Source organism: Cryptomeria japonica, chromosome 1 (assembly GCF_030272615.1).
Source record: "Cryptomeria japonica chromosome 1, Sugi_1.0, whole genome shotgun sequence".
NCBI classification, from domain to species: Eukaryota; Viridiplantae; Streptophyta; class Pinopsida; order Cupressales; family Cupressaceae; genus Cryptomeria; species Cryptomeria japonica.
The window spans coordinates 100,071,866-100,085,282 of NC_081405.1; the positions used below are offsets into that span (position 1 = coordinate 100,071,866).

Sequence of the window (13,417 nt, forward strand, 5' to 3'; positions counted from 1 at the left end):
CTTTTTTGCTTGGTTTGCCTGTTCTTCTCTCTGCTTTTAGGGTTTTGGGTAAGTGAGTGAGTCGTCTGGACTAGGGCTAAGCCTTAGGGTTTCCTATTGATATTTTCAAGCCGAAGTCCAGTCAAATTTTGAAGATTATTGAGCATCCTCGCATGAGTTGCAATTTTGAAATAGGACGAGTCTGTCAAGATGTCAGGTGTGTCTGTCTAGGTCCAATCGGAATTTTGAAAGCAAGTTCAAATTTTGCCTAAGTGTTAGTGATGGAGTTGTGCAAATTTTGTCCGGGTGAATTTTGACCAAATTTTGGAAAGTTTGATAAGTGACCCCTGGCCTTGGAGATGACTTAATTATGCCTTGTGAAGTGACTGAAAGCCTAAATTCTTGATATTTTGGCCTATAGAGGCAAAATCGCTCCTGTCCTTCAGTCAAGGACCAGGGCGAAGTTGGTATTTTATGCATCTTGGTTATTGACTTGTTTCATTTGTCTTGTGCAGGGTCGCCAGAAGATACAATCGAGCATGGATTGAAGGTTTTGAAGATTTTTTGAGACTCAAAATGGCAAATTTTTAAGGTTTAAAACCAAATCGCTCCTGTCCCTCAGCCAGGGACCAGGGCGAAATAGTGTACTTAGGGCATTTTTGGCCTTACTTGATCAAATTGAAGTGTCAAGGATGCAATAAGGGGTGAAGTCAACATGATGGAGTATTTAGACTTAGTCATTTGTAGTGAAAAGTTGAAGTTTTGACCTTAAGGACAAAAATCGCTCCTGTCCCTCACTGAAGGACCGGAGCTTGTTTCTCAAAGTTGCACTGTCCTTGCAGGGCCAAGACAATTTTTTGATTCAAGGAGATCAAGGAGGACATGTTTCATCCATTGAAGATAATTTGAAGTAATTTGCAAACAAGGAAATGTGCTAAAATGACAAAATCGCTCCTGTCCCTCACTGAAGGACCGGAGCTTGAACACCAAGTTTGCCTTATTCTTGCAGGATTAAATGATTTCGCAATGTGGAAGAGATCAAGGAAGGTGCGTTTTGCCTATTGAATATAACTTGAATGGACCCCGAAGGAGAAAATTTACCCAAAAAGTCAAGTCCGCTCCTGTCCCTCTGTCAGGGACCAGGGCGAATTTTAAAGATAGCTCCTGTCCCTCTCCAAGGGACCAGAGCGATTTTCTCAAAGGACAAGTTTTGGACCAAGGAAAGGCAAATTTCAAGTTTGAAATGAAGGAAGGGCGACCCAACCAATCCGTTGAAGATAATCTTGAAGGTTGGCGAAACACAATTGAGCTAATAAATACAAAATCGCTCCTGTCCTTCAGTCAAGGACCAAGGCGAAATATACATTATCTAGCATTCCCTTCCGAATTTGGTTAAGTCCAGGCCAAAGGGCAGGATGGTAAAGATGTTTGGAATGCCTCAAAAAAGAACGAAGTTGTAAATAACTCGAGAACTTGATGAAATTGCCCAAGGCACTCCTGTCCCTCTCCAAGGGACTAGAGCGATTTTCTTAGAGGACAAGTTTTTGGCGAAGAGGAAGAAAGTTTTAAGTTTGAGGCAAATAAAAGAAGGCGTAGTCATTCCATTGAAGATAATTTTGAAGGTTGCAAGACACAAAGTGAAACATATTTTGTCCTAGGTGCTCCTGTCCCTCTCCAAGGGACCAGAGCGATTTCCTCATGAAGCAAATTTCCCACAAAGTTAGAACAAGTTTCATGTTGGAGATGAGTGAAGGGGAGCATAATGAATCCATTGAAGATAGTTTTAAACGTTGGCAATGAATGACTTAGCCTATAGAGGCAAAATCGCTCCTGTCCCTCTGCCAGGGACTAGAGCGAAATATTGATTATCAAGTCGTCCTTTCCAAGTTTGGTCGGATCCAAGCCAAGGCACAAGGTGGCGAAGATGTTGGAGATGCTTCGAAGGAAAGCAAGGTTACAGAGACCACGAAAAAGTGATGAGAAATGACTAAGGCGCTCCTGTCCCTCTCCAAGGGACTAGAGCGAAACATGCAAGTGTGTCCAATTTTGAGGTGTCACTTCTGTTTCAAACGTTCAAGAAGGAGTAAGAGACACTATTTTACATTTTGAAAGCAATTGAAAGTTGATATGATCAAGGATTAGCACAAGGAACAAAAGTTCGCCCCTGTCCTTCACTGGAGGACCAGGGCGATATTCATTGAAACAATCATTTCCTTCCTAGACCACGACAAGGCCAGGACATGCAAGATCGAAAATGTCTTTAGGAAGATGATGAACAAGGGGTTAACGTCGAAAGTCAACAATTTTGAGCTCAAACACAAAGTTCGCTCCTGTCCCTCTCCCAGGGACCAGAGCGATATTGTTAATATTCCAAAATCCTCCCATGATTAGGCGCCAATATTTTCGAAATGCATTAAATGCTAAAAATCGATAAAAGTTGAAATATTTAATTGACTTAGCATTTAAAATAGCGCATGAGGCATTTAATGATAATTTAGCCTTTTTAAAAATCGAAATTATTAAATACAAAGGCATTAAAATTAATTAATTATTAAATTAAATAAAAGAGAGCGCTTGGGTTTTATTTTAATGTTTTTACAAAAGTCGGCCTCCTCTTTTTATTTAAATTTTGTTATTATTTGCCTTATTTCCAAGTCGGCCTATAGGGATTGCAAAGAGGTGAGCGCCTATATAATGAAGGTATGTGAGCATGTTTTAACCATCATTCAATCATTGTTCATATGCGATTTGGAGAGGCGAATAAGGAAGCGCGAGATCTCATCAAGAGGAGTGCGAACTTTGTTTATGGTGGAGCGAATTTGCCCTCAAGGTGGTGAAGTTAATAAAGGAGACGCATTTGCTAGAGGAAGCTCACGTTGAAGACTTCAATCTTCATTTTGCCTAGGCAAATTTCCTAATTTTGCATCCTTTTGTTAAGTTAGCTCTCAAAGTGAGGTATGGCGAAGTTCCCTTGTTCAAATTTTGAATTTTAATCGTCCTAGTCTCAGTCTTAAATTTTGAATTTTGAAATTTTGAATTTCCAGTAGCTCAATCGTATTTAGGAAATGATAACTCAAAGACTTATCATGAAGTTTCCTAAATTTAAATTTTAGTCTATATTTCTATATTGCCAAATCTATTACTCATTATGAAATGTTGTGTAGGTGTCATGATGGCGACCCCGAAGGTAGGAGCATCTACCAATCATCCAGCCCTCATGAAGGAAGATCAAAAGAATGAAGAATTGGAGACCAAGATCGTGTCTAAGTGGAGCAACATTGGAGATACCAACCTGGGAAACTTCAGTGTGAAGAAGTTTCGAGAGGTCCCTTACATTGGCAAGCCATCACCTATCGCAAGGAGAATAATTGAAAGTGGCATTATCAAGGCGGCCGGCTTCCCCCCAGCAATCCAGTGCCATGAGTTGATGATCGAGTGTGCCCGCCATTATGATCCACAGTCCAGATCGATAGTGTCCAAGGAAGGAGACACTTTTGCTTATCTTTCAGAGGAGGCTATCAGTGAAGCTCTTCACCTGCCAGAACATAAAGATATGATTTATAAAAGCTTAGAGGGAGCCAGGTCCATGTATGAAGATGATCCAGACACTTGCTTGAGCATCATCAACAAGAATTGGTTACTCAAGAGTCGTCCTCGCCTGAGCAAGATTCCGAACACACCACATAGGATCGACTTCCAGGAGGAGTACAGAGATTTGATAACATTACTCAACCGAGTTATAGGGGCTCCTCAAGCCTTCTATTTTGAGAAGTGGATGTTCTACTTCATCCAAGTGATAGTTCAAGGAAAAGGAACAATTCATTGGGCTAGAATGATTAGCCATTGCTTGGACGTGCAGCTAAGGAGACTGAAGGCTACCAAGTCCTTCCACATGAGTTCATACATCATATATGCCTTGATCAGGAGTTTTGAATATGCAGGACTGCCTCACAGAGGAGTGATCGGGAGAGGGCCCGGGGAAGTCAAAGTTTGTGATTCCTATGTTCATTTGCATCATCCTCCAGGAAGTGACTACAAGTTGGTCAATGATACCTTCACGATGAACATCACCAGGACATTGCAAGGCGGGATTCACAATCGGCTATCTCAAGATGCACAAGAGCTTGTGAAGAGGTACGGTGCTTGGTTCATCCAATTTCAGAAGTTTACATATATTAGAGTTCATGGATGTCCTTCACCTCCCTACATGTTGCCAAGATATCCGACAGACACCATAGTGTTACTTGAGGTAACTAGACAGTTGGCAGCGTATGCAAAGGCATTCAGACACAGGCATGGAAATGGAGTTCCTGTTCCTATCATACTAGGAAATTCAGTTGAGGTATGTCCTAATGCTCTAGCCATGGATGATGCAGAAAAGGAGTTAGCTTTATATTCATTTTCATTCTTTGCCATGACAGAGAATTTTGATCCTTATGGGTATATAGAAGAGACAGTCAGAAGGAAATACAGACATGAACCTCAAGTAGAGGACTTTGTGATGAATCTCTCAGATGATCTTGAAGTGAAAAGAAAGATGCATTCCAGATTGCCTTTAGACTTTATCAGGAAATGCAAAATTTACAGAGTGGCCGACCAAGCTCAGGACAGTGGCAGACATCTCCAATCATCTTATGACCGAGAAAGCAAAGCAGTGAAGCTAGATTGGAATGAACCTGAAATTTTGGATCTAGATGCCTTGATGGCTCCAGTTTTGTCTTGTACTCGCAGATGGGTTGATGTGCAACATCAAAAGTTGAGAGAGCAAGGCATATCTATGACTTTTACTTTGGAGGAAAGGCCATCCGAAGGAGGAGCAAGTGTAAGTGAGGGTAATCCTAATCCCAGAAACACAAGTGAAGGCAACCTTCGAAGCGTAAGTGAAGGCAACCCCCATCCTAGAGGCTCAAAGAGAAAAGAGAGACCCGAGAAAAGAGAATCCTCCAAGAAGAAGCAAGAAGCCAACCGAGATCGTTCATCCGACACATCTTCTCGACAAGAGAAGAGGACACTTGAAATGGAGGAATCTATGGAATCAATGGTACAGAACGATAAATAGGGAGAAGGACAGGCACCTCAACGTTCATCAAGCCACTCTCTCCAAGTTAATGAGTTACATGAAGACAAGAACGATGACGAAGTGACATCTCCTCTCAAAGAAGAAGAAACATTGCTTAAGGAGATACAGGTTAGAGAAACAAGATCTGCCATTCCAGATTGGTTAAAAGAGAGACTAACAAGGGTGATTGTGATCGAGGACGAGGATAATGTGATTGATTTAGAGAGCCTTGTTGGAAATTCTCAGGAAGTGACAGAAAAGAGGAAGGCTACTAAGATGTCCAAGATGATCAGAGATGAGACAGGATCCAGGAAATTGCAGATAGCTACACCAGCAGTGGACAAGTATGAAGGTGAGATCCTAGCAGAGGAATATGATGTAGAGACATTTGAGCTTGGTCCACTCACAGCCGAGCAGACGTTGGATGATGCCACTGATTCATTTGAGGCACTTAAGGACAAGCTTAGGGAAGAAATGGAAAAGAATAGGAAGCTTGAGCGAGAGGTCAGTGCTTGGAGAGGCTACTTTGGTCATCTCAATCAGCCTTTGAGACGTTCGGATCCAGCAGTATCTCCTGCACAGGCACTTCCCCTTGAATCAATTGGCGAGGCAGAGAGAGTCAGGAGTTTGGTTCAACTTATGAGCTCTTGGATTGACAAATCCCATACAGTTGCTATTGAATTTGCAACAAGGATGATGCAGACCATTCACCGAGCTATTCAGGTTCTTGAGGTCATCCACAACCTAATGATAACTGTAGCTGCTTTTGCTCATACTAAGGATGTTATCATTCCTGTCCTGCAAGTAATCAGACAAACATCAAGGAGGGTCTTGGCACAAGAAAAGATAATAGATGGAGGACCTCATAGTTTACTCCAATGGTCAACTTTACTTCAGATGAAGGAAGTTCTTTTTGAGGACATCAGTAACAAATGCAATCAAGTTGAAGAGATTATCCATCCGATCCAGGACAAAGTGTTCGAAGTATTATGTACTATTCTTGGCAGGAGGATTGCAGTTGAGACAAATGTGGATTTGCAAGAATTAGAAGATAGAGTCAAGGTCATCTTTTGCAAAGATGAGAATGTTATTACAAATGAGCAACGGGATCAGATGTTTGCCACCATGCTCCTGATTGAGAAGATCAAAGAATTTGAACCTGGATGGGACGCTGCTCTTCTCAAGGCTTTCGATCAGGTCATCCACTTCGAGGAACGAATGAAGAATCTTCCCGAGATTCCAATTGCTGAGATCGAAGGAATCGTGTCTAGATTCATTGCATATGCTAAAAGGGAGCATTGGAAAGGGAATAAGATTCTAGAAGAAAACTTGTTATAGATGATGTGGCACCTTAATTGTCATTGGTCTATGTTTCCTATATTTTTGTGCCAAATTTAATATTTGGCTATGCATTTAATATTGTGCAATAAAAAGGGAACTTTTGTAATAAAACCCTAATTAGGGTTTAGGTGTCATAATCTTGGCCATTGATCTTCTTTTGATCTGGACCGTTCATTGTAATTGAAGATGCTATTTATACCCTCATTCATTTTCATTTTGATATATAGATAGATAGAGATAGAGAGATAGAACTAAGAGAGAGCAATAAGAAATAGTTAGAGTTTTTTGAAGCAAGTTATTTTGTAGCAAGATTGAGCTTTGAGGAAGGAATATCAAACAATTGTTGTTTATGATGGCTTTGAGATCAATAAAATATTGAAGTTATGGTGTTTTATTGCAATTCTTGTGGTTATCTTCATGGTTGTTTACTTTCTTGAATCATTCTCAGTCAAAGTAGCATTTAAATTTGAAGGACTAAGTGTTGGGCTTGATCTTTGGTGAGATTCATACTCCAAACCACTAGCTTCTTGCTGATTGTAAGGACGCCTTGTGTGGTCGACTGGAAATATTTGGATTGCATAAACCTTCATTCATTATTGAGTCATTGATATGTACCTTCATGGTAGTGCCTATGATTCTTGATGATTTGAAAATCATTATTCACCTTAGAAGATCGCATCAATTTCAGTAAAGTTGTAATTCCTTGGCAATACTGAAATTGGTAGAATCTTGCCAAGTCTAGCCTACATTGAGTCATTCTTAGGATTAGATTAGAGTTTATCTCTTGCAGGCCTTACCCTTTTGATCTTTTTTGGAATTCATTAGTATTAGGAAATCTTGTTCCTGCATTTCGGATACGTAAGTCCCCTTGATGAAACCGCAATCACAACGACCACTGGTGCTTATCCACACGTAGAGACCCTACATAAAAGAACATTGGAGTCATCCTGATTGATCCTTTTTGCGACATCTTCAGCAATCAGAGACTTTATTCAAGAGAGGATAAGGTACCCTTGGGTATTTTATTCTGTGTATGATTGTGTACAAAATACACGTCAACAGGACTCCAACTCGGATGACGACGTAGTTGAGCTTGATTGTCTACCTACCCCACCTTCACAGAATGATCCAATTGCACCAGAGGCAAATGAACCACAAAAGATAGATGATTCGCATAAGCAAAGTGAACAAGAAATAGAGACACGGATCATCAATTTAGAGAGGCTCGAAAATCAGATCGAAGATGGAGAAATTGTGCTAGATGAGGGGACTGTCAGACAAGAGCCCCCGCAAGGGAGCAGACATGAGGCGTAGCAAGAGGAAGGCGATACCAGAGATAACACCACAGTTGAGGGAGAAAAGGAGGAAGACGGAACCAAAGAGCCCAAAACTGAGGAGCAACCACAATTAGAAGCTACACATTAGTTGCTCAGTGAGGTGGGAGAAAACTAAACTAAGTAAAGGACCAAATACAGAGCCTAATCCACCTTCTATATCCGATCAGCCAAAGATAGACGAGTCCGCTAAGACTTCTAGACGACAAGGTGGGGAATTGGTAGTCACATCAGGACAAACCATCCCTCACGACTGGTTGATAGCCCAGGCACAGCGGAAAGCGGCTGTCAAGCCACCAATTAACCTGGAGGACATATTCTCTAGGATAGGAGAATCACAGGACAAAGGAAAGAAGAAGCCAAGAACTTACTCCAGGATCACCAAGGATGAACAGAGGAATCAGACGATTCAAATTGCTGATCCGCCCAAGGACAAACCAGCAGAACAGGTCGCATTGCCTGATTATAGCATCACATCCATCCCGCTAGCAAAGGCGACCAAGGAACAGGAGAGAGAAGAGTTCAAGGACTTTGTTTAGAACATACTTCCGCAGCTGGATGAGATGACTACTGAACGGGACATGTATCGAACTCGTGCCAACCAGGTTAGGGGTATATTGATCATTTACTAAAACCACTGCAACATGCTGTTGAATATCACGTTCCTCCATTGGCCTTAGCGCAAAAGACAACGACTGAGTTCGAAAGTGCTTGAGATACCGCAAAGACCGTCTGGGAGTGGATGGAGGAGATCACAAGAATGGGGGTTACGGTGATTAGCCACTTCGCTCATTATAGGCGAAATGCAAACGAAATCTTCCAAAGGGTCAAGTCCCTAAAAGACAACATTGGAAAGAAACGGGAGATAACTGGCAAGCTGCTTCCGATCATGAGAGCTTTATTCTGGACACGCTCGAAAATTCCAAATGCGCAACAAATCTTCGAGCCTTATGGTCTCTGTATTTTTAAAGATTGGTTCCGAGCTGTAACAATGAAGAATGATATCTTAAACAGCCTCAATGATGACTGGGAAACTAGCGAGGCAGCTCTACTTCATATCGAGAAGTGCTCAACGAAACTCTTGAAGGCTCTAATTGGAGGTTGGAGGCCGGACATGGATCCGAATGAATTCAAACTTCTCTGGGAAGGCCAAATAAAGAAAGGAGGTGCGTACACTATTAATGATTTAACACGTGCCAACAAATTTTAGGCAGCCATGCGAGAGTATGGGACCGAAGGAGCTGATTGGATCCAAGTGGTAGAGGAAGTGGATAATCACTGCAAGCACACTGCTTACCGAATGTTATATCTGCCTATGCCTCCCCTCGATCTGGTGAAGGCTATATGCATAAATTTTCTAGAGCATGTTCCGGTGGAGCGCGCGGCGAACCGTGATATCTAGGGGGATTATTTAGATATAGAAAGTGACTTTTGGGGGAGAGAATCCACTTTGGGATTCTCAAAAGTGCTTTTCTAGAAATAGTTATTTCTTGCCAAATCCCAAATGCACTTTTCCAAAATAGTTATTTCTTCTCCCAACTAAAGTGCTTTTGCAGATTTTGAGCCCCATGCAAGTGCACTTTTTGGGGGACAGCTTTATGTTGGGTAGTTATTAGTTAGTTGGTAGTTGGTAAAGAGATATTTGTTCCTTGTTAATAGGTATGGGCAGCTATGCCTTGGCGGATGAATCTGAGCCACTTGTAAGATTAAATCTGGGTCATTCATCCAATTTTGGAAATCTATATAAGAGACTGTTTTTCCCTCTTTTTGTAAGAAGTTCTAAGATTGATGCTGAAACTCTGGCGAATTTTACACAGATTTAATGGAAGTCTTAATTTTATGTGAGTGCATGGTCTCTTTCTTCACTATTTAATTTCCTGTTATGTATTTTGTTTTCAGATAGTATTTTCAGGTTAGTATTTGATAGAAACCTTGGAGTTCATACCATTAAAGATTGACTGATTGTCATTCCCCCTGCATGGTTAGTCTAAACCAGAGAAACGAAAAAATCGCCAGAAATCGCAAAAACTCAGCAAGTCCAATTCCGAGTCACCCCCCACGAGTCCAACAAACTCGAACTCCGACTCGGCCGAGTCTGGGGTCCAAACTCGCCTTGACTCGGCCAGACTTGGCCAGACATAGACTAGGGTCCAAAATCTTTAAAAATCTCTAAATTTCTTGAGTTTTTCACTTTCCCGAGTCTGACTCCGAGTCCCGAGTCCGAGTCCGAGTCGGCCTTGCTAGGTCCGAGTCGAGTCCATGTCCCATTTCTTTGGTCTAAACCCACTTATATGCTTAGTTCAATTGTTAAATATCAAATGGATGGATATAAAGTTCTACATTTATATTTAATAGCATGAAAATCTTACTCCCCTTGAAGATTGCATCAGATTTTACAAAATTGTGTTTTATTAGCTGCTAAAGTTGAATCTGGTTTTTGAAGGCTTCAATCTATTTTCCTAAATATGTTGTCTTAGATAGATTAATTAGTTTCTTTATCTCTCTTTCCCTCTCTTTCTCCACCTTTTTCCTTTATATATCAAGAAGTAGAAGTCCAAAACAGCATCAGGTTAAAGAGAAATTTGATGAAATCAAGACTATAGAGTCGTAGGGAACCCGTACGACCGAAACAGATTTTATCTAACGACGTAAGTCCCCTTTGTGTTTCTAGCAAAACACATCAAACAACTGAGTTATGCTCTAGTCATGAACTGACAATTGGAACCTTGAGGTCGTCCCCATTGATCAATTAAAAACAGCATTAGGGATCCCTTATTTCAAGACAGGATAGGATACTCAGCAAAACATTCTTCTGCGTTGATCAGATAGAGTTGTAGCAATACGATTTTAGCCACATCAACATCACCTTATAATATAAAGTCATTAATTTGATTAATAGTATTAGAGTGAAAACTTTAATAATTATATTAATCATTTGCTGCAATAAATGCCAATATTGGGACATTTATTTAATTCTGCCAACACCCCATTAATAGCAGGGGCACCCTCCAACTGTCCAAATCACTTACTATAAATAGTAAGGGAACAAAATCCTCAAGAGGGAACAAAATCCTCAAGAGACTTACTAAAAATAGCATGTGCAAATGGAGTCTGAAAGACCTCTGGAAGGCGAACCACCAAAAAACTGAATCTCTGAGATGGAGAGTACTGAAAAAAACAACCCAAGGGTCAGCTGAAAAGCCCTGAATCACCCACAAAGGGCCCCCTAACCACCACATTAGCCTATGAGGACCATTCATAATAGGCTAACCTCTAAAAATAACTGATGCTTAGGAAGGCGCAAAAATGGGGACATTACAATACTATACATCTTTTCTGTTTTGGGGTTTCACTTTAGGTTCTGGTTTTCTTCATTGTTAATGGGTACCCTCACATCCTAATTATTATTGTATTGTCCCCACTTTGATAATAGAATTTAATAATAAATATTAATAATTATAAAATTTAAATTAAAATATAGAAGAATATAAGTAAATATAATTAAAGTTTAATTATGTTAATGAATGGTCAAAAGGCATGAAATGGTAAGTTGCGACTCCCCCAAATATGAGGTATAAAAGAGAAGAGAACTCATTCAAAGAGGAGGATAATTTTGGGAATCGGAAGTGCAGATCTGATTTCAATAAGAAGGGCAGATCTGATTGTGAAAGGTTGTGCCCCTGAGGGGGCAGAAATAATGAAGAATTGCACTCTTTCAAAGGGTGCCAATAGTGAAAGGGTTTGTCTCTTGCCAAAGGGCATACATCGAAGAGGTGTGACCCCTCCCTCACATCGAGAAATATAAAGGAAAGGAATCAAAAGCATCTAATGGGATCACCATCGATCAGATCAGATCAGACCATTATTAAGTTACAGGCAATAACACCCTTGTTTTTGGTGGTATGCATGGGGACTATCACATCCCAGTCATGATGCCAGTCAAACTTGATCATTTTGGGAATTGTCTTACAACATATGGCTTCACAATTCCCCTCAGGTATCGGCCCTAGATATGATGTCTTCAAACTGGTAGCAAGTTAGGTTGGATAGGAGGTAATTATACATAATGATCTATGTCTATTCACAGTAGTTTCATCGATAATGAAATATGATTGAGAGGGTAAAATGGAAGGATTAAATAATAAGTTTAGAAGAGGCACCGATCAGCAAAGGATGTTTACCCTCTCGGGTGAATAACTTAAAGCGCACAGATAAAACACGTAATGCAGAATAATAATGCCATAGATATCAGATGTAATATAAGAGATGTTATTCCATTCCTAATCGTCCTTTTTTCCCTCACGAGTTACATTCGGAAGTATATAAAGATACCGAGGGGGTGCGAGTGCCAACCGTCGCACCGCAACTGCCACCCCTCAGTTGCCAACTAACCAACACAATTACAGCTTAATTAACTATTTTTATTTCTGTGTACAATATTGCCGCCAACAAAGGACACTTCCTTAACAACTCACGACATCCATAAGGAAAGGGTGTGACTCACCAACTCCCAAAGAGGAGATATAAAGATCTCAAAAAGGAGAAACATCTGACAAGAAGATCAGATGGAATAAAGAAAGCAAAAAAGGAAGACTTCAGGCAGTAACCTGGTCACACAAACCTGGTACGAATTTCCTATGCTACAATCATGTCTATAATAAACTTATGCACAGTGGCAAATGTAATATATCACTGATTTCTTAAGTATTTCTGCGCATGTTGAATATTAGCAAATTCTGAGTTATCCTTGTTGATAATATATTGAATTCATATATGTGGAATAGTACAGTAAATCTGTTCTAGAAAGTTTCTGAGTATGATCGAAGGAGAGGAATCACAGTGAGGAAAACAGTGACGGGGTTATCTTGTAGGCATGCCACCTAAAGGTTGAAGACCAGGGAGTCCGATGAGGCCAAGGGGGTACAAAGGTGCTGCCCTTGGGCCTATGAAGAATAGACTTCCTGGGCACCTTACTGTAACAGCCCTCATACCTTCTTCATGCTGAATGAATACGTAAACCATGGAATATAGGACAGGTATGACAAGAGGAGGAAAATGTTGAAAGGATGCCTCACTAGGTAGGCCACCTCATTGATGGCATGGGCCACATGAGGTCAAGGGGGTTAAGACGCCCTTGAGCCTAGGATAGAGGGTTTCTTGGGCACCACACTTGGTCATCCTATCATATTCCTATTCTATGACTAAGTTCTTTTAAACTGAATTCATGCTTTACTCAAATTAGTTCTTAGGATCTGTTATAATCATGTATTTTATAATGTTTATAACTCCTAACTTGTCTAGAAGGCTTCATTCAGACTACCAGGTATCTCTAAATCTCATTCTACTCTATTTAGGGCATAAATTAGGTATCCATTTGTTGAGGACATTACATTGTTATATGAAATCATGGAAATTGGGGTTTAATGTTAATACTTATAAATTTAAATGTTATTTTAACTTCTTACTTTCTAAATGATTATTGTAGGACTTAAACTACGATTACTTTGAACCATGCATTACATTTGATAATTTGTATGAAGTTAAAAATAAATTACCTTCTTAGACTTGAGCCAAAATTGTTATTCTAGGGCCTAAATTAGGGAGATTCCAAGAGGGGACATTACAATTATGGAGAGCTGTATACATTTTGTTTACTGATATATGTTTCCAGGCCAGGATAGTCATGATAATATTGTGAGAAACA

General features: G+C 40.3%; 1 protein-coding gene across 1 annotated transcript in view; it reads right to left on the reverse strand.

Annotated features, from left to right (window-relative positions):
- LOC131041900 (nuclear pore complex protein NUP205) overlaps positions 1-13,417 on the reverse strand; it is a 269,379-nt gene that overhangs the window by 26,072 nt on the left and 229,890 nt on the right. The window lies entirely within an intron of this gene.